Source organism: Saccopteryx bilineata, chromosome 2 (assembly GCF_036850765.1).
Source record: "Saccopteryx bilineata isolate mSacBil1 chromosome 2, mSacBil1_pri_phased_curated, whole genome shotgun sequence".
NCBI lineage: Eukaryota > Metazoa > Chordata > Mammalia > Chiroptera > Emballonuridae > Saccopteryx > Saccopteryx bilineata.
The window spans coordinates 273,931,445-273,954,328 of NC_089491.1; the positions used below are offsets into that span (position 1 = coordinate 273,931,445).

The 22,884-nt window shown below is 49.7% G+C and overlaps 1 long non-coding RNA gene across 1 annotated transcript; it reads left to right on the forward strand.

Annotated features, from left to right (window-relative positions):
* Positions 1 to 1,619: 1,619 nt before the first annotated feature.
* Positions 1,620 to 13,263, forward strand: LOC136323251 (uncharacterized). Its single transcript, XR_010728948.1, has 3 exons — positions 1,620 to 1,797; positions 8,029 to 8,224; positions 13,161 to 13,263. It is a non-coding gene; the product is annotated as an uncharacterized lncRNA (long non-coding RNA).
* Positions 13,264 to 22,884: the final 9,621 nt, after the last annotated feature.

Below are 22,884 nucleotides of genomic sequence, written 5' to 3' on the forward strand. Positions count from 1 at the left end.
CCTAGCTGGTTGGCTCAGTGGTAGAGCGTCAGCCCTGCATGTGGAAGTCCCGGATTCGATTCCTAGCCAGGGCACACAGGAGAAGAGCTCATCTGCTTCTCCACTCTTTCTCCTCTCCTTTCTCTCTATCTCTCTCTTCCCCTCCCACAGCCAGGGCTCCACTGGAGCAAAGTTGGCCCAGGCGCTGAGGATGGCTCCATGGTCTCTGCCTCAGGCGCTAGAATGCTCCCGTTGCAATGAAGCAACGCTATAGATGGGCAGAGCATTGCCCCCTGGTGGGCATGCCGTGTGGATTCCAGTCAGGCGCATGTGGGGAGTCTGTCTCTCTGCCTCACTTCTCACTTCAGAAAAATACAAAAAAAAAGAACAAATGTTTGTAAGTCATGACTATAATCATAATCGTGCAGCGGCTCATCTCTCTAGTTCTTCCCACTGAGCCATTGCAGATTTCTCCCAGGTCTCTCCATAAGCAGTGTGTCCTGGCCTGAGTCAGTAGTTATGGAGTACCCACTATATATTGACCAGAGAGCTGTGCCTGGCACTGTCTTCTCCTCAAGAGACCCAGCAGGGTCGAGGGTGCCAGGAGCAGGGCCCACCCCTGACCTAGATCAGGGTGGCTAGTGCCAGGCTGTGGCGTCAGACGGGAACGGCTTCCACGAAACCCGTACTCCAGGGGTTCCCACCCCAGAGTCCTGGGGCAAGGGGCCTGACCCCCCTCTGTGTCTCAGTTTCCTCACCTGTCAAACAAGGATAATAAAGGCCTTTCTCCAAAGGCCATTGTGAAGACTAAATGGGTTAGGACATTGCTAGTACTAGTACAAAGCATCTGGTCATTTACTCAATAAAGACTTGAAGTCAGGCCTGACCTGTGGTGGCGCAGTGGATAAAGCATTGACCAGGAACGCTGAGGTCACCGGTTCAAAACCTTGGGCTTCCCTGGTCAAGGCACTTATGAGAGTTGATACTTCTTGCTCCTCCCCCCTTCTCTCTCTCTCTCTCTCTGTCTCTTTCTTCCCTCTCTAAAGTGAATAAATAAAATCTAAAAATATATTTATATATATTATAAAAAAAGACGAAGTAATCAGTTAGCTAATTAATTCATTAATTAATCAAGTAACTCATTGAATAATTAATGCATGTCACTGCATTTCTTAAGGCCTTCAACAGCCAGCAGCTACGGGGGTTGTCTTATTTACTTATTTTTACTTGTGGTTCTCTGGCAGGAACCCGTTAACTAAGATCCAGGCTCCGCACAGGCCCGGCCCCTCCCCGCTTCCCTGACGCCCGACCTCCCTCGCAAGGACTGGCTCGCCTTGACCATCTCCCCCAATCTAACTCTTGTTTATGACCAAGTCTTCAAGGTCTCAATGTACGTGGTGCTTACTCAAGACAGCCCAAGGCCACCGAGGAAGTGCCATCAGGTCACGCCACGCCGTGGCCTGACAAGAGAGGAAGGCACAGGAGAAAGGACGCTGGGCACACGTGAGCACCCGTGACCTCCAGGAGAGGGGCACTTCCGACGGCGGGGGGCAGGGGTGGGGCAGAGTCACAACCTATGAAGGAAAGGACTTCGTCATGCTTAGAGAAAGACCTTGCAGAGGGGGTAGGAAAGACAAGGATGCAGGAGAGGAAGAGAGATTCATGACAGTAACACATTCCCAACGTTGATGTCAGAGGGGTCCAGCAAACGCCATGCCGGATTGCATCCCCCCCAGCTCAAAGCCGCCCTGTGATCAGAGGCAGCTCCAGCAAAGGAGTGCGGAAATTGGAACCCTCCGACACTGCGGGGAGTACAGGGTAAGAGAGGTGCGGCCCCTGTGGGAAACAGTCTGGGAAACAGCCCCTCAGAAGGCAGAGCCCTGAGCTCCCAGAGGACGCAGCAGGTCCACTCCTAGGAATATGCAAGAGAAATGGAAACTTGTGTCCACACAAAATTTTGTACACGAATGCTCATTACCACACTATTCATGGGAGCCAAAAGGTCAAAACAACCCAAATGTCCATCAGTGGAGGAACAGATAAGTAAAATGTGGAATTTTGATTATGGTTCAGCCATTAAGCACTGACAACTGCTACAATGTAGATGAATCTCAAAAACATGATTGCTGAGTGAGAGAAGCCAGACACAAAAGGCCACATAGTGTCTGATTCCCTTTATATGAAACGTCCAGAACAGGCACATCTATAGGGACATAAAGCAGGTTAGTGTCTGCCTGGGCTCGGGGCGGGGAAGGGGAATCAGGAATGTGCTAAGGGGTACAAGGCATCTTTAGGGGTGATGAAAATGTTCTGATACTGATTGTGGTTGTGGCTGTACAGCTATGAATATGCTAAAATCCACCAAATTGCATGTTTTAAATGAGTGATATTATTTAAAAAACAACAACAACGGGCCTGGCCTCTGGTGGCACAGTACATAAAGCCTTGACCTGGAAATGCTGAGGTCCCCAGTTCAAATCCCTGGGCTACAGCAATCAATGAACAACTGAAGTGAAGCTACTCTAAGCTGATACTTCTCGCTCTGCCACCTCTTCTCTCTGCAAAATCAAGAAAGAAAATCTTTAAAAAAAAAAAAAAAAGAACAATGGTTTCCTATGGCTCCTACCTTTTACCAGAGTAAAAGCCAACCGTCACCACAGCCCACAAGCACACCCTCATTTCCTCAACCTCGTTTCCCTCTTCCCCTGCCCACTCTGCTTCACCTCCTGGGTGTTCCTCAAACCTGCCACCTTGCTCCTGCCTCAGGGCCTTTGCACTTGCTGGTCCCCCTACAGGCCCACTTATCTCCCAACACCCCCCCCCCCCCGCACTCACTCGCCCCTTAAGTCCTCCCTCCAATGTCATTTTCTCTGTCAGTACTTCCTTCCTATCCATCCTTTTTAAGTTACAACCACAGCATACGATACTCTCTATTTCCTATTTCACTTTCTTTTTCTCCATAGCACTTAGCACCACCCAACACGCCACATAATACACGTATTTATTTGCTTTATTGGCTCCCTTCCCCTCTAGAATGAAAAAAACTTCACGAGATCAGATATCTATACCTGCCCATTGCTGTATCCTCAACTCCCGGAACAGTGCCTGGCACACAGTAGGTCCCTAATCAATGTTGAACGATAGCTGCCAGTGCTCTGTGGTTAAGAACCTGTATTGGCATCCGCAGCCAGGGCACGTTGCTTAACCATGCTGTGCCCTAGCTCCCTTTTATCTAGGCAACAGGGGTCACCTCCACAGCGCCCACCTCCTGGGGGCGTTGCTGAGGATTACACGAGTTAACCCTGGTTACACACTTAGCGAGGTGCCAAAGTCAGATGATATCTTCACTCCTGCAGGCAGGCACATGCTGTCCGCCCCACCCGGTCCCAGGAAGGCCGATCACCAGCCCTGCGGGCAACACACTGAGAGGTCTTGCATTGGAAGTTAAAAGACTTGATTCACAAGAGTCAGAGCTGGTGCACCCTCCCTGAGGCACACCCACTCATGGCTCCTTTTGAGAATTTTCTTTCTCTTAAGAACTCTAAGGGTCTCTACCATAGTTGCAACCAGGGCAGCAGTGGGCAGTGGCAGCTTGTGCCCCACTAACCCCTGGGGCCTCCGAGACCCCCTTTTCTCTGACTTCCTGGGAAGCTACAGCAGCCCCGCCTCAGCTCACTTCCTCCCTGTGACTTTCCTAGAGGCAAAGCCGCCCAGCCTGGGCTTTCCTGTTGCTTCTTCTATCCTAAGACCTTCCTTGTTTCACCATCCCCAGCTTTAATACACATGCTCCCAAAACTTAAAAAAGAGAGAGAGAGAGAGAGAGAGAGTCATAGCTTATTCATAGCAGAACAGGGACTTGAACCAAAAGTCACTCGGCTCCAGAGCTCAGACCTAAACCAGTACTCTCTTCACGGAAGAGAAGGAACAAGGGGAGAAAGGGGAAAGAGGAAGTGAGTAGAAGGAAGAGAGGCGTGAGGGAAAGGACAGGAGTTAAGGAAAAGCCAATGAAGAAGAGGAAAGAGTCGCCTTTGGCCACACCTGCCACCAAGGTGCCAGCTGGCCAGGGCTCACATGTTCGCTTGTTTGACTCATTCGGCCTATACCTGACTGAGCACCTACTGTGCGCCAGGCACTGAGCTCGTGAACACAGCAGAGCTCCCTGGCCTTGCAGATTTTACGTTCCAGCAGACAAGCGAGATCAGCCGACGATAAACACCGTCATTAGTGACTTTTACGACATGGCAGAGCTGGGCTGTGCAGTCCAGTAGCCATTCGTCACGCGCAGCGGCTGGGCGCCCGTCCCAGGTTAAAGGTGCTGCACCGTGCACACGCCAGGCTTCAAAGACTTCAGGTGGAAGAGAGCACATAAACTATCTCATTTTTTTGTATGGATTATATGTTGAAATTGGATATGTTGGGTTAAATAAAATACACTATTAAAATTAATCTTGAGAGCCTTGGCCACTTAGCCCAGTCAGAGTGTCATACCAAAACACCAAGGTTATGGGTTCAATCCCTGGTCAGGGCACACACAGGAAGCAACCAGTGAATGGCACCACTAAGTGGAAAAACAAATGAATGTTTCTCTCTGCCCCCTCTCCCTTCCTCTCTGCATCTCTCTCAAATCAATCAATTTAAATATATATATTTAACATTAATTTTGCCTGTTACTTTTTTTACTTTTTAAAATTGGCCGCTAAGCCTGACCGGCACAGTGGATAGAGCATCAGACTGGGATGTGGAGGGCCCAGGTTCGAGACCCCGAGGTCGTCAGCTTAAGCGCAGGCTCATCTGGTTTGAGCAAAAGCTCACCAGTTTGGACCCAAGGTTGCTGGCTCAAGCAAGGGGTTACTCGGTCTGCTGAAGGCCCGCAGTCAAGGCACATATGAGAAAGCAATCAATGAACAATTAAGGTCTCACAATGAAAAACTGATGATTGATGCTTCTCATCTCTCTGCATTCCCATCTGTCTGTCCCTGTCTGTCCCTCTCTCTGACTCTCTCTCTGTTCCTGTAAAAAAAAAAAATCGGCCACTAAAAATGTTTTGAATTGCATATATGACTCGCCTTGCATTTCTGTCAGACAATGCTGTTTGAGGATGATGTGTGCTTCAGGGAGGGAAATAAGAGAACAGAGTAAGTACCACTGGCTGGGAGGGGGCCTCAGTTTAAATGGGGTGGTTGGTGAGAACCTCTGTAAGAAGATGACATTCGAGTAAAGACCCAAAGGAAGTGCAGGAAGGAGCCATGCAGAAATCTGGGGAAGAAATTTTGAGGCAGAGGGAACAGCCAGTGCAAAGGACCTGAGGCAGGAATGTGTCCTAATAGACTTTGTTTATTATTGATTGATTTAAGAGAGAGGAAGGGAGAGAAACACCAGTTTGTTGTTCCATTTATTTCTGCATTCATTGGTTGATTCCTGTGTGTGCCCTGACTGGGGATTGAGCCCACAACCTTGGCATATCAGGATGATGCCCTGACCAACTGAGCTACCCAGCCACGGCCTTGATAGACTTTAATTAAGGTGCTAATTTTTCATGTTGATGCAAATGACTTCTCAGCAACTGCTTTTCATCAGCAAGTGAAAATGCCCCCTATAATACTGTGACTATGCCTGACCCATGGTGGCACAGTGGATAAAGCTTCAATCAGGAACACTGAGGTCGCTGGTTCGAAACCCGGCCTGGGCTGACCGGGTCCAGGCACATACGCACATATGAGAAGCAATAACAAGTTGATGCTTCCCACTTCTCTTCCCACCCCCGTTCTCCCTCTCTCTCTCTCTCTCTCTCTCTCTAAATCAATATAAAATCTTTTAAAAAAAATATGGGGTGCCTGACCTGTGGTGGCGCAGTGGATAAAGTGTCGACCTGGAAATGCTGAGGTCGCCGGTTCAAAACCCTGGGCTTGCCTGGTCAAGGCACATATGGGAGTTGATGCTTCCAGCGCCTTCCCCTTCTCTCTCTCTGTCTCTCCTCTCTAAAATGAATAAATTTAAAAAAAATTTTTTTTAAATATTGGGACTATTCAGGGAGGTCAAACACTCCTCCCTCGGTGCTGCAGCCTAACCCTCATGAAGATGACTTCCCAGAAGCTCACGCGGCAGCCTGCATGTCCCCAGCTTCTGTCCCTCTCTAAGAGCTGGCAGTGGACCATCAACTTTGCCCCCAGCTCTCAGTCCTTGAGACATCACCTCTCTGGTGAGAGCTAAGCCTCTAACACAAAACCACTTTCCAGGACAAAGGTGCCAGTGCGTGGGAGCCCTCAGCCCACAGCCATGGGCAAACGGCAGCTCTGTGCCTGCCAAGCCCTGAGAGGAGAGGCGCGCTCTCCGTTCCCACAGCCCACAGCAGTGGGAGACCCGAGCAGGTTCCTGTCGCTGTGGGACCCAGAAGCCACCACCAAGGCCGCCTGGCACTACTGGGCCTCCGCAGAGAAGATGTGGGCACATTCGTTCATGATGCTCAGTACCCACTCTGTGCCAGGCCTACTGAGGGCAGGGTCCAGCATGGTGAGCAGGACGGACAGGTGCTCCCTATATCCCACCCTCACTTCTCAGTGTGTGTGTGTGTGTGGGGGAGATTTAGAGGCAAAATAAAACAACACCTCAACAAATACAGGAGGACTTGAGCTGGCCGGGGCTCGCTCACGCGGTGTTAATGAGAGAAACAAATGAAATAACACCACAGAGAGATGAGGGGGTGGAGGGTAAGACCAGAGGGGTAGGAGCAGGTGGAGGACGCTTCTGGCAAAATAACCGGTCAGTACAAAGGCCCTGGCCCTTGTGGCCAGGGGAAGGAGATGTTCAGTCTGCTCAAGGAGCCGACAGGCAGAGGGGCACCATGAAGGACCCCGTGGCTAGCATGACCACCTCGGGTATGCCTCTTGTCCCAACAGTATCATGGACAGCACAACAAGTCACCTTGTCATCTTTTTTCTCGGGCCACGGGAAAGAATTCTGATGTTGGTCTCGGTGGCCCTGCAGCTGAAGAGCAGCCTGCTCTGACTGAGGCTCTAAAGCAGGGGTCCCCAGACTTTTTACACAGGGGGCTGGTTCACTGTCCCTCAGACCGTTGGAGGGCAGGACTATAAAAAAAACTATGAACAAATCCCTATGCACACTGTACATATCTTATTTTAAAATAAAAAAACAAAACAGGAATGAATACAATATTTAAAATAAAGACCAAGTAAATTTAAATCAACAAACTGAACAGTATTTCAATAGGAACTATGCTCCTTTCACTGACCACCAATGAAAGAGGTGCCCCTTCTGGAAGTGCAGCAGGGGCCGGATAAATGGCCTCAGGGGGCCGCATGCGGCCTGCAGGCCATAGTTTGGGGTCTTCTGCTCTAAAGTATCTTTCAAGGACGGCTAATCCACTGGTAGCCCGGCCTGTGATGGCGCAGTGGATAAAGCATCAACCTGGAACACTGAGGTCGCCAGTTTGAAACCCTGGGCTTGCCGGCTCAAGGCACATATGGGAATTGATGCTTCCTGCTCCTCCCCCCTTCTCTCTCTCTCTTCTCTCCAAAATAAAATCTTAAAATAATAATAATAATATAATAATAATAATAATAATATTGATAATAATAATTCACTGGTAAAATGTCAACCTGGAATGCTGAGGTCACCAGTTCGAAATTCCAGGCTTACCTGGTTAAGACACATACAGAAGCAACTACTATGAGTTGATGCTTCCTGCTTCTTCCCCCTTTTTCTCTCTTTTTCTCTCTCTTTCTCTTCTCTCTAAAAACCAATAAATAATTTAAAAAAATAATCCACTGGAAGAGAAAAGAATAGATGAGGCAACTGGGACAAAACACTTGATAATTGTTTAATCTAAAAAGTGGGTATATTGGGGTTTAAGGTGCCATTTTCTCTATTTTTGTGTCTTCCTACTATAGAGCAAGTGTCTGTGTGTGTGTCCCCAAATTGAGTATGTTGAATCCTAACCCCCAGTGTGATGGTATTTGGAGACAGAAACTTGGGAATATGATTAAGTCACAGGATAGAGCCCTCATGAATGACATTAGTGCCTTTATACAGGAGACCCCGAGAGATCCCTCGCCCCTCCCACCACCCGAGGACAGAGAACAAGAAACCACCGACACAGCACACCGGGAAGTGAGGCTCTCACCGGATCCGGAACCTGCCCACACCTCGATCTTGGCCTTCCAGCCACCAGCACCGTGAGACATGAGCGTCTGTGGTTTCTGAGCCATCCGGTGTCTGTGACATCCAGGTATGACAGTCTGGATGGACTAAGTCAGACAATTCAAGTCTCACAATTGTCAATTTTTTTATATACAATTTCCATTTTTGTTGCTGTTTAGAATCAAAATATATCCTCCTGGCCGTTGCTTAGGGATCAAGAGTAAAAAGCGTGGCTAAGTCACAACACAATGTGGTTGTTCCACATGGCCCAGGCTGCGGTGACTTGGACTGGGGAGCCAGGCAGAGCTGGCTTCAGAGTGCAGAACCCACAGCCCGAGCAAGTGGATCAGGAGTGAGGGGTTAAGGGGGACAAGAAGTCCAGGCTGGCTCGTGTTGGGAAGGGCTGACTCATTCAATGAATACATATATGTGAAGTGCCCACCCTGTGCCAGGCCCAGTGCCGGGCCTGGGGGTCCAGTGGCTGGCAAAGTGATCTCGGCCCTCTCGGAGCTTGTGGTCGTAACAGGGAGACTGACAACAAATCATCACAGAAGCCCATCATCACACATCGCACAGTAAAGGGAGATTTCAGTCCTAGGAGAGCTTGGGAGTGGCCAGGACCGTGAGAGAATATTCTTGTCTCCCTCTGCTTTGCCCACCCTAATTTTGTCCCTGGGAAGGTGACCCCCCTGGGAACCAGGTCAGCAGCCTCCCTGTCCCCTCCGGTTCCTAGCTGGCTCTGGCCAGTGAGGTCTGAGCAAGGAGAACCCAGAGAAAGGGAGCTCTTATCCTCCAGCTTGCTGCCAGGGGATTTCCTTAGATTACGGAAGGTTGCTAATCCTCCTTTGCCCTTCGGTTTATGAGAATCTACGTCCCCTCCCCTGGGCCATGGGTTGACAGGGTGACCTGCTTCTACCAATGGGAGGTGTGGCCGAAATGACACTGGGTAGCTGCCTGGAGTGGACTCTCCCACAGACAACCTGTGCAGGAGGAAGGCCATGTGGGCCCGCCAGGCAACCTAGCATCCCAGAACTGCCGAGCCAACCCCACAAGATGGTGAGAAGGTCTAAATGTACATGCTCTCAGCCTGACCTGTGGTGGCGCAGTGGGTAAAGCGTCGACCTGGAAATGCTGAGGTTGCCGGTTCGAAACCCTGGGCTTGCCTGGTCAAGGCACATATGGGAGTTGATGCTTCCAGCTCCTCCCCCCTTCTCTCTCTCTGTCTCTCCTCTCTCTCTGTCTCTCCCTCTCCTGTCTAAAATGAATAAATAAAAAATAAAAAAATAAAAATAAATAAATAAATAAAAATAAATGTACATGCTCTCCAGTCCCCACGTCCCGGGTGGTTTGTTCTGCAGGCACAGGTCAGGGGCACACTCAGTTTGCCCGGGACCGTGTCCCCACAGCCTCCAGCCCGAGGGGTGATGTCAGCGTCCCTACCTTTTCGTTCCCCTGCCCCTTTGTCAGCGGCTCCTCTGTGAAACCCTCTGCAAAGTCTCCTGTTTGAAGTGTGTCCTCCACTTTCTCCCCAGACCCTGGTGGACACAGAAACTTGGTCTGTGGTGAGAAAGGAAAGAGTCACAGTAGAGGAAGGGGGACCTCAGTGGCAGAGCTTTGGGCAGAGGGAACAGCTGGGCAAACACCTTGTAGTATGAATGCGCAAGATGGCTGGATCAGGCGGTGGCGTAGTGGATAAAGCATTGGGCAGGGACGTGGAGGACCCAGGTTCAAGGCACCAAGGTCACCAGCTTGAGCATGGGCTCATCTGGTTTGAGCAAGACGTGAGCCTGGGGTAGCTGGCTTGAGCAAGGGGTCACTTGGTCTGCTGTAGCCCCTGGGTCAAGGCACATATGAGAAAGCAATCAATGAACAACTAAGGTGCCGCAACAAAGAATTGATGCTTCTTATCTCTCTTCCTTCCAGTCTGTCTGTCCCTATCTGTCCCTCTCTCTGTGACACACACAGATACACACACACACACACACACACACACACACACACAAAATGCACAGGATGACTTCCAGAAGAGCTGCTGCTGCTGCCCGCCAAGCTGCCCGTGCAGAGGGGCCGCCTCCGGGGGGTAAGGGCCTCTGTCAAGAGAAAGTCCGTTCTGCCAACAACCTCCCTGAGCCTGGAAGAAAGCCCTGAGCTCCAGGTGAGAACGTAGTCAGCTAACACCTTGATTGTGCCATGCCTGGACCCCTGACCCACAGAAACTCTGAAGTAATTGACGTGTATTGCTTTCAGATGCAAAAGGAAAAAAAAAAAGCCCTGGCTGGGTAGCTCAGTTGGTTAGAGCCTTGTCCCACTACACCAAGGTTGTGGGTTCAATCCCCAGTCAGGGCACGTACAAGAATGAACCAATGAATGCGTAAGTGAGACAAAACAAACCAGTGTTTCTTTATCTCTAAAAATAAAAAATAAATTAAGATGCTTAAAAAAAAAAAAGAATGCAGAGAATAGGGGTTCCGCCCCCCCATCTGCGGGAAATACGGTCCCAGACCCCCAGCGATGCCTGAAACCACGAATAGTGCCGAACCCTGAGTGTACCATGTTTTCTCCTCGAACCCTGCGTGTACCATGTTTTCTCCTTGAACCTTGCGTGTACCATGTTTTCTCCTCAAACCCTGTGTGTACCATGTTTTCTCCTCGAACCCTGAGTGTACCATGTTTTTTCTATACATACAGGTCTGTGACAAAGTTTAATTTACAAATTAGGCACAATAAGAGATGAGCAACAGTGACTCATTGTAACAATAGGCTATAATAAAGGATGTTGAATGGTCTCTCCCCCCTTGTCCTGGGATCACCTTTCACTTAAAGGAAGTACTTTCTGGCCTCTCTCTCTCCCATGCGTCCAAATGACCCTTCACTACTCTTGTGCTTTGGGGCCATTATTACATAAAATAAGGGTGACTTGGACACAAGCGCCGAGATACCTGGACAGTCCGTCTGATGAGGAGGTGGTCACTGCATGACCAAGGGGCGGGACCTTCCTCAGCGTGGAGATGCTGGACAAAGGGAGGAGTCATGTGGGGGGTTGGGGGGCCGTGAGATTTCACTCCACTGCTCAGAGCGGTGGGCAAGTGAAAACCTAGGAATTGTTGATTTGGGGAATTTTTCAATTCAAGATCTTTGGACCCAGGATGACCACTGGTATCTGAAACCACAGAAAGCAGAGCCACAGATAAAGGAGGCCAACACGGCAGCTAAAAGCAGCCAGTCTAGAAGGCCAGACAGTCGGGTTCAAATCTCTGCTCTTCTCTGGGCATAAGACTCGCCCCTCCCTGGACCTCGGCAGCCCTATCTGCAGATGGAGTTAATAAGGCCTATCTCAGAGGGCGGTGGTGCAAGTGAGCTTCTATCTGCGAAGCCCTTGGCACTCTGTGCTTGTTAAACAAACTGGGCAGTGCCAGGCTGGCGGAGGGAAGACTGCAGAACAGGAGATATGGGGTGGAAAGTAAGCAAGGACTGGGCCCCGAGGCCTCGGGCAGAAACTCCCTGAGCAGGGCAGGCAGAGGAAATAACAGAGATTGAGACAGATTGACTTTAACCACCCCCATCGATTCCCCAAAGTGCTTATTCTGAGCACCTCTCCTAGTTCATCAACCTCGGGACTGTTCAAAGCGCACACACACACACACACACACACACACACACAGCTAATATTGTTGAGAACTCACTACACACCAGCACCACTCTAAGGGCTTCAGAAGTGTACTTTGCTAGGTCCTCACGTAGGCCTGGGAGGTGCGTGCTCATATCCTTGCTCCTATTGTTCAGATGGGAACACTGATGCCCCAAAAGAGCAGCCACGTCCACGATACCGGAAGACCAGACTCTCAGCAGAGACAGGAGTCCAGGGAGGGGTACATAAGGGGTCCCTGAGGCAGGACCCTAAAGGCTGAGCCTTTACCTTACTAACTTAGGGAAATCCCAATCAAAGCCACCTCACACCTGTTAGGATGACTACTCGTAAAAATAAAACACACACACATAAAAAAAAAGAAGTATCTGTGAGGATGCAGAAAAAATGGAACCCTGTGCATGGCTGGTGGGAATATGACACAGTGTAGCTGCATGGCTGGTGGGAATATGACACAGTGTAGCTGCATGGCTGGTGGGAATATGACACAGTGTAGCTGCATGGCTGGTGGGAATATGACACAGTGTAGCTGCCATTCAGAACATGGAGGATAGTCTGGTGAGTCCTCAACAAATTAAACGTGGAGTTACCATATGACCCAGCAATCACACCTCTGGGCATGTACCAGAATTGAAAACGGGGACACACACAAATATTTGCACACCGGGTTCTTAGCAGGATTATTCACAGTAACCGAAAGGGAGAAGCGACCTAAATGTCCGCCAAGGGATGGAAGTATAAACCAACTGTGGCAAAGCCACATAACGCAATATTGTTCAACCTTAAATCGTAGGAGATTCTGACATGGGCGACGACATGGAGGAACCTGGAGGACATTATGCTGAGTGACATAAAGCAGTCACAGCAGGACAAAACAGGCCCTGACCAGATAGCCCAGTTGGTTAGAGTGTCGTCCACATACACCAAGGTTGTAGGTTCCATCCCACACCAGGGTACATAAAAGACTCCACCAATGAATGCTCAAATAAGTAGAAAACTTGATATCTCTCTCTCTCTCTCTCTCTCTCTCTCTCTCTCTCTTATCAGTCAATAAGTAAAAAGTTTATAAAGGACAAAACTGAATTATTTCATTCGTATGAAGGACCCAGATTAGTAAATTCATAGACAAAAATCAGAATGGTGGGGCCAGGGGCTGGGGGAGGGGTGGGGGAGTTAGTGTTTGATGAGGACAGAGTATCAGTTTGGGAAGATGAGAAAATTCTGGAGGCTGTGGCCAGTTGGCTCAGTGGTAGAGCGTTGGCCCAGCATGTGGAAGTCTTGGGTTCAATTCCCGGCCAGGGCACACAGGAGAAGCACACATCTGCTTCTCCACCCTTCCCCCCTCCTTTCTCTCTGTCTCTCTCTTCCTCTCCCTCAGCCAAGGCTCCATTGGAGCAAAGTTGGCCCAGTCACTGAGGATGGCTCCATGGCCTCTGCCTCAGGCACTAGGAGGCTCCAGTTACAAAGGAGCAACACCCCAGATGGCAGAGCATTGCCCCCTGGTGGACATGCCAGGGGAATCCTGTCAGGTGCATGAAGAAGTCTGTCTCCCTGCCTCCCCGCTTCTAACTTCAGGAAAAAAAATAGTTCTGGAGACGGATGGTGGTGATGGCTGCACAACAGTGTGAGTATATTTAATGCCACTGAACTGTTGAACTGTACATTTAAAAACAGTTATTATGATTTAAAAGAAAGAGAGAAAAAGAAAGAAGGAGAGAGAAGGAAGGAGGGAAGGAAGGAAGGAAGGAAGGAAGGAAGGAAGGAAGGAAGGAAGGAAGGAAGGAAGAGGGAAGGGGAGGGGAGGGAAAGGGAGGGAAGGAGGGAGGGAAGGAAAGAGGAAACCTATGCAATAACAACCGCAATTTGGAGCAGCGAGGACAGTCCCCAATCTTTTTTGGGCCACGGACCGGTTTAATGTCAGAAAATACTTTCACAGACCGGCCTTTAGGATGGGAAGGATAAATGCACAAAATAAAATTATGCGACCAGCGTAAAAACTATGGTATTTTTAAATATATTTGTCAAACTTACAAGACAAGCGTCAAGAGTGAGTCTTGCCCTGGCCAGTTGGCTCAGTGGTAGAGCGTCGGCCTGGCGTGCAGGAGTCCCAGGTTTGATTCCCGGCCAGGGCACACAGGAGAAGCACCCATCTGCTTCTCCACCCCTCCCCCTCTCCTTCCTCTGTCTCTCTCTTCCCCTCCCGCAGCCGAGGCTCCATTGGAGCAAAGATAGCCCGGGTGCTGAGGATGGCTCTGTGGCCTCTGCCTCAGGCGCTAGGATGGCTCTGGATGCAGCAGAGCGACGCCCCAGAGGGGCAGAGCATCGCCCCCTGGTGGGCATGCTGGGTGGATCCCAGTCGGGCTCATGCGGGAGTCTGCCTGACTGCCTCCCTGTTTCCAGCTTCAGAAAAATACAAAAAAAAAAAAAAAAGAGTGAGTCTTAGATGGATGTAACAGAGGGAATCTGGTCATTTTTAAAAAATAAAACATCGTTCAGACTGAAATATAAATAAAATGGAAATAATGTAAGTTAATTATTCTTTCTCTGCGGACTGGTACCAATGGCCCACGGACCGGTACCGGTCTGCAGCCCAGGGGATGGGGATCCCTGCCCTAGGAGACCTAAGGAAGTCGAGCTACGAGAAAGTGGACGGGACAGTCGGTCCTGATCAAGAACTAGGGGGCAGTAGAGAAGAAGTGGGTGGGAGGCTTAAGGATAAAAGGCAAGTCGGGGTCCCAGCAGGACAAGGGAATGAACCCCAGGACAAGGGAATGGAGCACTGGGAGGCCTGCAAGGTGGCTGTGGGACTCCACACTGTCACCAAGCCGGCCTTGGGGACTTCTTTCCTTCCCAGCCCATGCTGGGCTGCTCAGTGTGAGAGAAGAGCCCCTTTCACTGAGCCACACAGCCCCCTCCACAGGGTCTGTCCCCACAGAGGCCCTGCCTCGAAAGGAGGCAGAAAGGAGAGATATACCAGCCTTGGCAACTCTCTGGCATCCCGGCTGCAGGAAAAGGAGTGAAGTGACCAGCCTGGATTCTCGGACAAGTGGCTTGACTCCTCCAAGCCCCAAGTATCCCCTAACAGCCCTGGGTTCCCCTCTAAGTCCCAGGAGCCCCCCTGTAAAACAGGAATCAGTACCAAGGACGAGACAGTATATGTAGTCCTACCCACCCCCTCTCAAACACATGGTATATAGATAGTTTAAAAACAAAAATAAAACCCACACAAAGTCAGTTTGTTCCTTATTACCACCATGCACCAATAACTCTTAAAAAAGGTCCATGATAAAGTAGTCCCTCTTTAGAAATCTGTTATTGGTCTGAGTTCTGAACCAGGAGTTGGCAAACTACATACAGCCCACAGGCCAAATCTGGCCCTCAAGCCTGTCTTTTTTTTTTTTTTTTTTTTTTTGTATTTTTCTGAAGTTCAAAACGGGAGGCAGTCAGACAGACTCCCGCATGCACCCGACCGGGATCCACCCGGCATGCCCACCAGGCGGCAATGCTCTGCCCCATCTGGGGCGTTGCTCTGCCACAATCAGAGCCATTCTAGCGCCTGAGGCAGAGGCCATGGAGCCATCCTCAGTGCCCGGGCCATCTTTGCTCCAATGGAGCCTCGGCTGCAGGAGGGGAAGAGAGAGACAGAGAGGAAGGAGAGGGGGAGGGGTGGAGGAGCAGATGGGTGCTTCTCCTGTGTACCCTGGCCGGGAATCGAACCCCAGACTCCTGCACGCCAGGCCGACACTCTACCACTGAGCCAACCAGCCAGAGCCAAGCCTGTCTTTATAAATAAAGTTTTATTGGAACACAGAGACACCCATTCGTTCCATATCATCTGTGGCTGATTTCCCACTTCAGTGGCAGAGTGGAGTAGTTGTGACAGAGACCTTGTAGCTGCAAAAAGCCTAAAATATTTATTATTTGGTCCTTCACAGAAAGCTCTTTCCAATCCCTGAGCTAAACAGTTGCTGTGGTTACTCTTGAGAGTTAATTATATATGAAAACTTCAAATCAGCACATCTGCATTAGTTACCCTGGAATAAATATCATATTCTACATGAAGTTTAGTTCAGAGAACACCATATGCCCTCTACACACACACACACACACACACACACACACACACACACACACACTCAGTCACACACATAAAATATTTTAATAACTACCTTTAAAATAGAAATTAAATATATTCTTTTTGTTTGTTTTAAAACTATAGAAGGAGGCCTGACCTGTGGCAGCAAAGTGGATAAAGCGTCAACCTGGAATGCTGAGGTCGCCAGTTCAAAACCCTGGGCTTGCCTGGTCAGGGCACATATGGGAGTTGATGCTTCCTGCTTCTCCCTCCTCCTCTCTCTCTCTTTCTCTCTCTCCTCACTAAAATAAAATTTAAAAATAAATAAAAATAAAACAATAGAAGGAATCTAAAAAAGAATGATTCTTCCTGAAAGTAGTTTTTGTTTAATAGGTGTAAGAGAATTATCTACTCAGGGGTAGATGTAAGGTATACCACTGACAGGGTTTTTGTGAGAATGAAATTAAAAATTAAATATGTGAAACCTGGTCAGTTAGTTCAGTCACTTTGAGCATTGTCCCGAAACACTAAGGTTGTGGGTTTGACCCCCAGTCAGGGCACATACGGGAAGCAACTAAGTAAGTGGGAAAACAAGTACCTATAAATGCTTCTCTCTCTGTCTTTCTCCCTTCCTCTCTGTCTCTCTAAAATCAGTCAATAATAATTTTTTAAAAAGTAAATGTGTGATGTTAGACACCATTGGTTGCCTCCCCAGAATGCGTCCTCTCCCACCCCCTTCTTTCCTGATGGCAGGAGGAGTGCTTACCTTCCTCCAAGCAGCCAGAGGTGCTCAGACAAGGGGACCCTGTGCCCCTCCCAGGGAGGAACTCTGACTACAGTAAGGCAGCCTTGGCAAGACCATTCTCCCCACTATGATTGGCTTAGTTGTGGACACGTGACCAGATTCTAGCCAATAAGACATGGGGGTGGTGTGCTGGGGACTTCTGATAGAAAGGGGACTCGAGAAAGAGTGGCTCCCTGCGTGTCCTCTCTCGGACACTGTCCCACCTGAATGAGATACCTGGGTTGAAGGTGGGCCATCGTGCGATGGCAGAACATGCCAGAACAGAGCAATGGGACCAACCTGGGTCCTCGACAGTGTCCATGGCTGCTGAGGCCGGGACCCCTAAGTGTTGCCCCATCTCAGGACTGGCCCTGGTGTGGAGATACTGTCCTCATTGTTAAACCACTTGGGTTGAATGACTTCGTGTCCTTTCAGCCAAAAGCATCTCCATTATGCAGAGATGAAACCTTTTGGCAAGTAGCCAGCAGCCACAGCCATGGGCTTCATTAATGTATTCATTCAGGGACTATTGATGGAGTGCCCTCTAGGTGTTCTAGATAGTTCTGGGCACTGGAGATCAGGAGAGAGGTCCCTTCTGCATGTCTGTGGATGAAGACAGACACAAACACAAGTCCCCAAGTAAGCAAACAAGAGAATTTCAGGTTGTGTTTAATGCCGAGAGAGAGAGAGAGAGAGAGAGAGAGAGAGAAAGCAGCGGTTTGATAAAGAAGTGAGGGAGGGAGGGTCGGGCTTCTCTGGACTGGTGGCAGGCATTTGAGCAGAACACTGAATGGAAAGAGAGCCAGCCACGGGAAAGCATTCCAGGCAAGTGCAAATGCCCTGAGGTGGGAGTGAACTTGGCATGTTCAAGAAAGTGAATGTAGCCTGACCAGGTGGTGGTGCAGTGGATAGAGCGTCAGACTGGGATGCCAAGGATTTAGGTTCGAGATCCTGAGGTCGCCAGCTTGAGCGTGGGCTCATCTGGTTTGAGCAAAGCTCACCAGCTTGGACCCAAGGTCGCTGGCTTGAGCAAGGGGTCACTTGGTCTGCTGAAGGCCCATGGTCAAGGCACATATGAGAAAGCAGTCACTGAACAACTAAGGCAGGCGTCCCCAAACTACGGCCCATGGGCTGCATGCGGCCCCCTGAGACCATTTATCGGGCCCCCGCCGCACTTCCAGAAGGGGCACCTCTTTCATTGGTGATCAGTGAGAGGAGCACTGTATGTGGCAGCCCTCCAACAGACTGAGGGACAGTGAACTGGCCCTCTGTGTAAAAAGTTTGGGGACCCCTAAAAGGTGTCACAATGCGCAACGAAAAACTGATGATTGATGCTTCTCATCTCTCTCCGTTCCTGTCTGTCCCTGTCTATCCCTCTCTCTGACTCTCAATCTGTCTCTGTAAAAAAATAAAATAAAGTGAATGTAGACCGTGTGGGTAGCATGATTCTAGCAGCAGCTTACCCAAAAGGAAAGGTTTGTCTCCTCCTTCCCACTTTCTCTCTCTCTCTTTTTTTTCTTTTTCCTCCCTTTCTTAAGGCTTTTGTTCCCTGGCTCAATGTGCATAAGCTCTGGTTTGTTAAAATCTGGAATGAGTCTTCAGGCACTGCCTCCTCTTAACTGAGAGTGCCACTTAACCTCCCACGGTGCGTGGGCCCAATGTACCCTGGCTTTTTCAGCGAAAGCCAGGTTTAGTAAGCTTCAGCCTAACGAAACAGCTCCTGGGGCAGCAAGTGCCCATCTGTCCTGTCATTTCTTCTGCCAGAGCCACGTTTTCTGTCCTGCACTGTAAGCGGCAGCTCCCATCTACACCCCTCCTCTGCAATGCCCTCTGCCTGGGGCCTGCCAAGGCCTGGGGATGGGTCCACAGCAACAGAGGAAGAGGGTAGCCACTGCACAGCCAGGCCAACATCAGTAGAAGGAATGCATCCGATAGAGAAGGCCCCCGTCCTGAGCCCAGTTGGTTAGAGTGTCATCCCGATACGCCAAGGTTGTGGGTTCGATCCTCGGTCAGGGCACATACAAGAGACAACTAGTGAATGCATAAATGAGTGTAACAACAGATCAATCTCTCTCTCTCTCTCTCTCTCTTTTCTCTCTCTAAATCAATTAGAGGGAAAAAAACTTTTTAAAATTTTCTTTGGAAAGTTATGGTGGTAGTGTCCTTCTAGACACAGCAGCTAGCCTCTGACATGAGGTGCCAGGGGGATGGACCCCTGGACACTCTACTCATAGGGTTGTTTGCGTAACTGAATTTACGGAGCATTTTTTATGGCAAGGGGGGCTTATCATGCATTAACCATGGCCTCACACAGGTCTCAGACTGGCGGAGACAAAGAGATTCCTCTCACATCAGTGAGTCCATGACACCTGAGAAAAAGCTTTCAGGAGAAGGAATGTGCTTCAGTGAGTATAGTTTACAGAGGTTGCAGAGTGGACCTTCCTCAAAGCAAACAGGATCACATTACTTCCTGCTTATACCCTCCTCTGTCTTCCCACTGTACAGGCATAAAATTCAGACCCCTCCCGGGGCCCACAAGGCCCTCACTCCCCCTCCCCAACCCCTCCCTGAGATATAGCCTCTTGCAGCTCTTCTGACATGTGCAGCTTGTATCTACCCCAGGACCTTGGCATGTGCTTGCTGTGCTCACTGCTTCCGCATGGTGAAGGCAGGTCTCCTTTGGCCAGCCCATCTAAAGTAATGCTCCCTATCACGTCATCCTGTTTCATTTTCATCTCACCCTGACATTGTCCAGTCTGGTTGTCCAATGATATGAAAGAATCCCGAGGGCAAAGACCCTGCCTGCCCTCACAACAGGCCCAATGTATGCAGGGTGTGACACCACAAGTCTGTGGAATGAATGAATGAATGAATGAATGAATGAGGACTGACCTCATGTGGGGCAGTCAGGCAGGGCTTCCCAAAGAAGTGGTGTCTTTGATGGACAAGGAGGAATTGGGCTGTCGACTCCAAACTTGGCTGACCATGAGAGTCCAGGGGGCCGTCCAATGAGCCAGCCTTACACCCCATCCTGAAAGGTCCTTGGTGTCCGAGGTCCGGAACCAGGGTTGGTGTAGTTTTTAACTCCCCATGCAGTCAGAGCTGACGGTCATTCATGTCCAACCGTGCCTCCTCGAGTGTTCTTCAAGTTCCCCGGGACTTGGCTAGAGACACAAGTTCTCGCTCCTTCCGCAGAGCTGAGGCCCAGTGATCTGTTTCCACAAGTTCCCCAGAAGGCAGAACCCTGGGCCCTGGGAGGAGGGAGGAGAAAGTCTTCCAAAAGCTCAGTGCTCTGAGCCTGCTCTGGGCTGAGAGGCACTCCCACACAGACAGTCCTCTGGCTCTCCTTCTCCCTGAGCCCGGCCGGAGGCTGTCTCCCACTGTGTTCTTCCCCTGGAGGTTGCTGAGTTCTGGAGCTTCAGAGGTCCCCGGGCCTGGGACCTTGAACTTGATGTTGGCTCTCCAGTGTCACCTGAACCAGAGTTGGTGCAATCAGTGGCTGTGCGTGGGAAGACAGGCCCTGCCCCACAGGGAAGAGAGAAAGGTCGTCAGGTGGGAAGGAGTTTACTTCACCAGTGCTTTTACTGGTCCCAAGATACTTGACTCGAGTTCTTGAAATAGGATCGGTTTGAGAGGCACTCATTCAGAGAGGAACAGGACACCAGTAGCTCTCTGATTTATGTCATCGCAGGGCAGTGGGGTGATTTCTCTCTCCATTCATTCGTCCCGCTCCGCCATCCCCTGTCTCATCGCTAAGATTTCTCCTCTTCTGCTATTCCTTGAGTCTTTTAGCTTCTCCCGCTCTGTGGTGGGCAGAACTGTGTCCCCTGAAAAGATAAGATCACGTTCTGAGCCCCAGCACCTTTGAGTGTGAGCTTATTTGGAAGTAGGGTCTTTGCAGATGTGACCAAGAGAACATGAGGTCATTCTGGACTGGGAGAGCCGTAAATCCAGTAAGACCAGCGCCCTTATAAGAAGAGAGGACAGCCTGACCAGGCAGTGGCACAGTGGACAGAGCGTCAGACTGGGACTCAGAGGACCTAGGTTTGAATCCCTGAGGTCACTGGCTTGAGCGCGGATTCACCCAGCTTGAGTGCAGGGTCGCTGGCTTGAGCGTGGGATCACAGACAGGACTTCATGGTCGCTGGCTTCATCCTAAGATCGCTGGCTTGAGCCTAAGGTCACTGGCTCTGCTGTAGCAACCCCCAAATTAAGGCACATATGAGAAAGCAATCAATGAACAACTAAGGTGCCGCAACAAAGAATTGATGTCTGTCATCTCTCTTCCTTCCTGTCTGTCTATCCCTATCTATCCCTCTGCCACTAAAAAGAAGAAGAGGGGACACACTGAGACACACAGAGGAAAGGAGGCCATATGAAGACAGAGGCAGAGGCTAGAGAGATGCAGCTCCAAGCCTAGACCACCTGGGGCCACCAGGATCTCAGAGGGGTGACACAGGATTCCTCCCCTGGCCCTGGCATCACCTTGATTTCCAGCCCCCAGCCCCAGCGCTGTGAGAGAGAAACCCTTGTTGCTTAAGCCACCCCCCTTTGTTACTGTGGCCCCAGGACGGGAATGCACATTCCCATCGTCCCACCTCTGACCAGCAGTTCCCACACTTGAGCACACGAGCACACGAGCTCACGCACATGGCAGGTGGGGCTCCCCGGGGAACCCCACAGCTCCTACCCCCACCCCCGCTGCATCTGATTCAGTGGGTCTGGGTGGGTTTATAATTTGACATTTCTAGCAAGTTCCCATGGTGGGGGGCTGATACTGTTGCTCCAAGGACCAGCCACTGGGAACTACTGCAACACCATCAGCTTGCCTGGACGGTCTCCACCCCCTATCCAGGCTGCAGCGGTCACTTCCTGCTGCCCCCCCAACCCACCCCAGTCATATTCAGAAAAGTCTTCCAGACTAAGAATTTTTTTTTTCATGTACGTTTTCTTCCAATATTTCAGAGGTCTTTCTTATTTCTGTCACTGCTCTACTTGGAATCAACTTGCTTTCAGCGATGGAATAAGAAAGGAAGCCCATTGTTCCAACCCGATGCATTTCCAAGTCCTTCCCCACTGAAGGAAGTGGCTGTCTCTCACATCTCGGCTCCTCTATACACTTTGGTCTCTTTCTGGGTTTTTCTCTCTGCCCCTGTTGCTCCGTCTGCCCAAATCCTCCTTCAGGGCCGACTGCATCTTATACTCGGCCTTTCTCATTCAGAATGATATTTGAGAAAGCCGGTCTTCATTTTCAGAATGTCCTCGGAAATGTTTATGTATCTGTTTGTTTGTTTTTTTCTTTTTTTAATGTACTTTGGCAGCATTTTCTCAAATTCCCCCAAATTTCCCATTGGTTATTTCACTGGGATTGTGTGGATTCCTGGCTAACGGTTTTAGGGAACTGGGCCGTCTTCCCAAAACTGATTCGTCTGTCCTAGAACAGAGCGCATCGTGGCCGTCATTCATGCCTCCTTTGACATTTAATAGAGTTTTGACACTCTTTTTTTTTTTTTTTTAACATTGCTAGTCTCCACATCTCTTGGGAAGTTGGCCTGCTAAATATTTTATCATCATGGTAATTGCTCATGTAAATCGGGTCTTTTCTTTTGTTATAGGTAAAGTTGTATGTTTACTTATAAGGCAGGCCCAAAGATTGATTCGGTAGGCTTGGATAGAAGACCCCCAGAACTCCACGTTTTAACTCCGTGACTGGGCTCATCGGGATGCACACTGAGGTCTGAGGACCATTTTCATGCAGCCACTACAGCCTGGCAGGCACCGAAATATAACGGTGAGCAGGAGGCACACTTTTATTTCTCACGGAACCCCTATTTCAGTGTGTGTGTGTGTGTGTGTGTGTGTGTGTGTGTATCACTGTTCAAAATGTACAAGTTAAAGTTGAAAAAAAAAAGAGAAAGCCCTCTAGGTTAGGATATAAGTTAAGCTGTTATAAAAGCTTAACAAAGACACCCCAAAATACAGTGGCTCTAACAAATTATAAATACATTTCTGTTACATTTTAAGGGGAAGTAGGCTCTTTAGAACTTTTGTTTCCTGGAAAGCTAACAGTCTGGAGGTGGCCAGTGGCCCAGGACAGGTAGGGGACTCTGCTCCACACAGTCATCCAGGGACCCAGCCTCCTGCTGTCATGACACTTTGTCATCATGACCCCCCTATACTGACTCAAGGTCCAATCTGGCTCACCAGCCCCTTGTCCACATTCCAGCTCAAAGCAACAGGAAA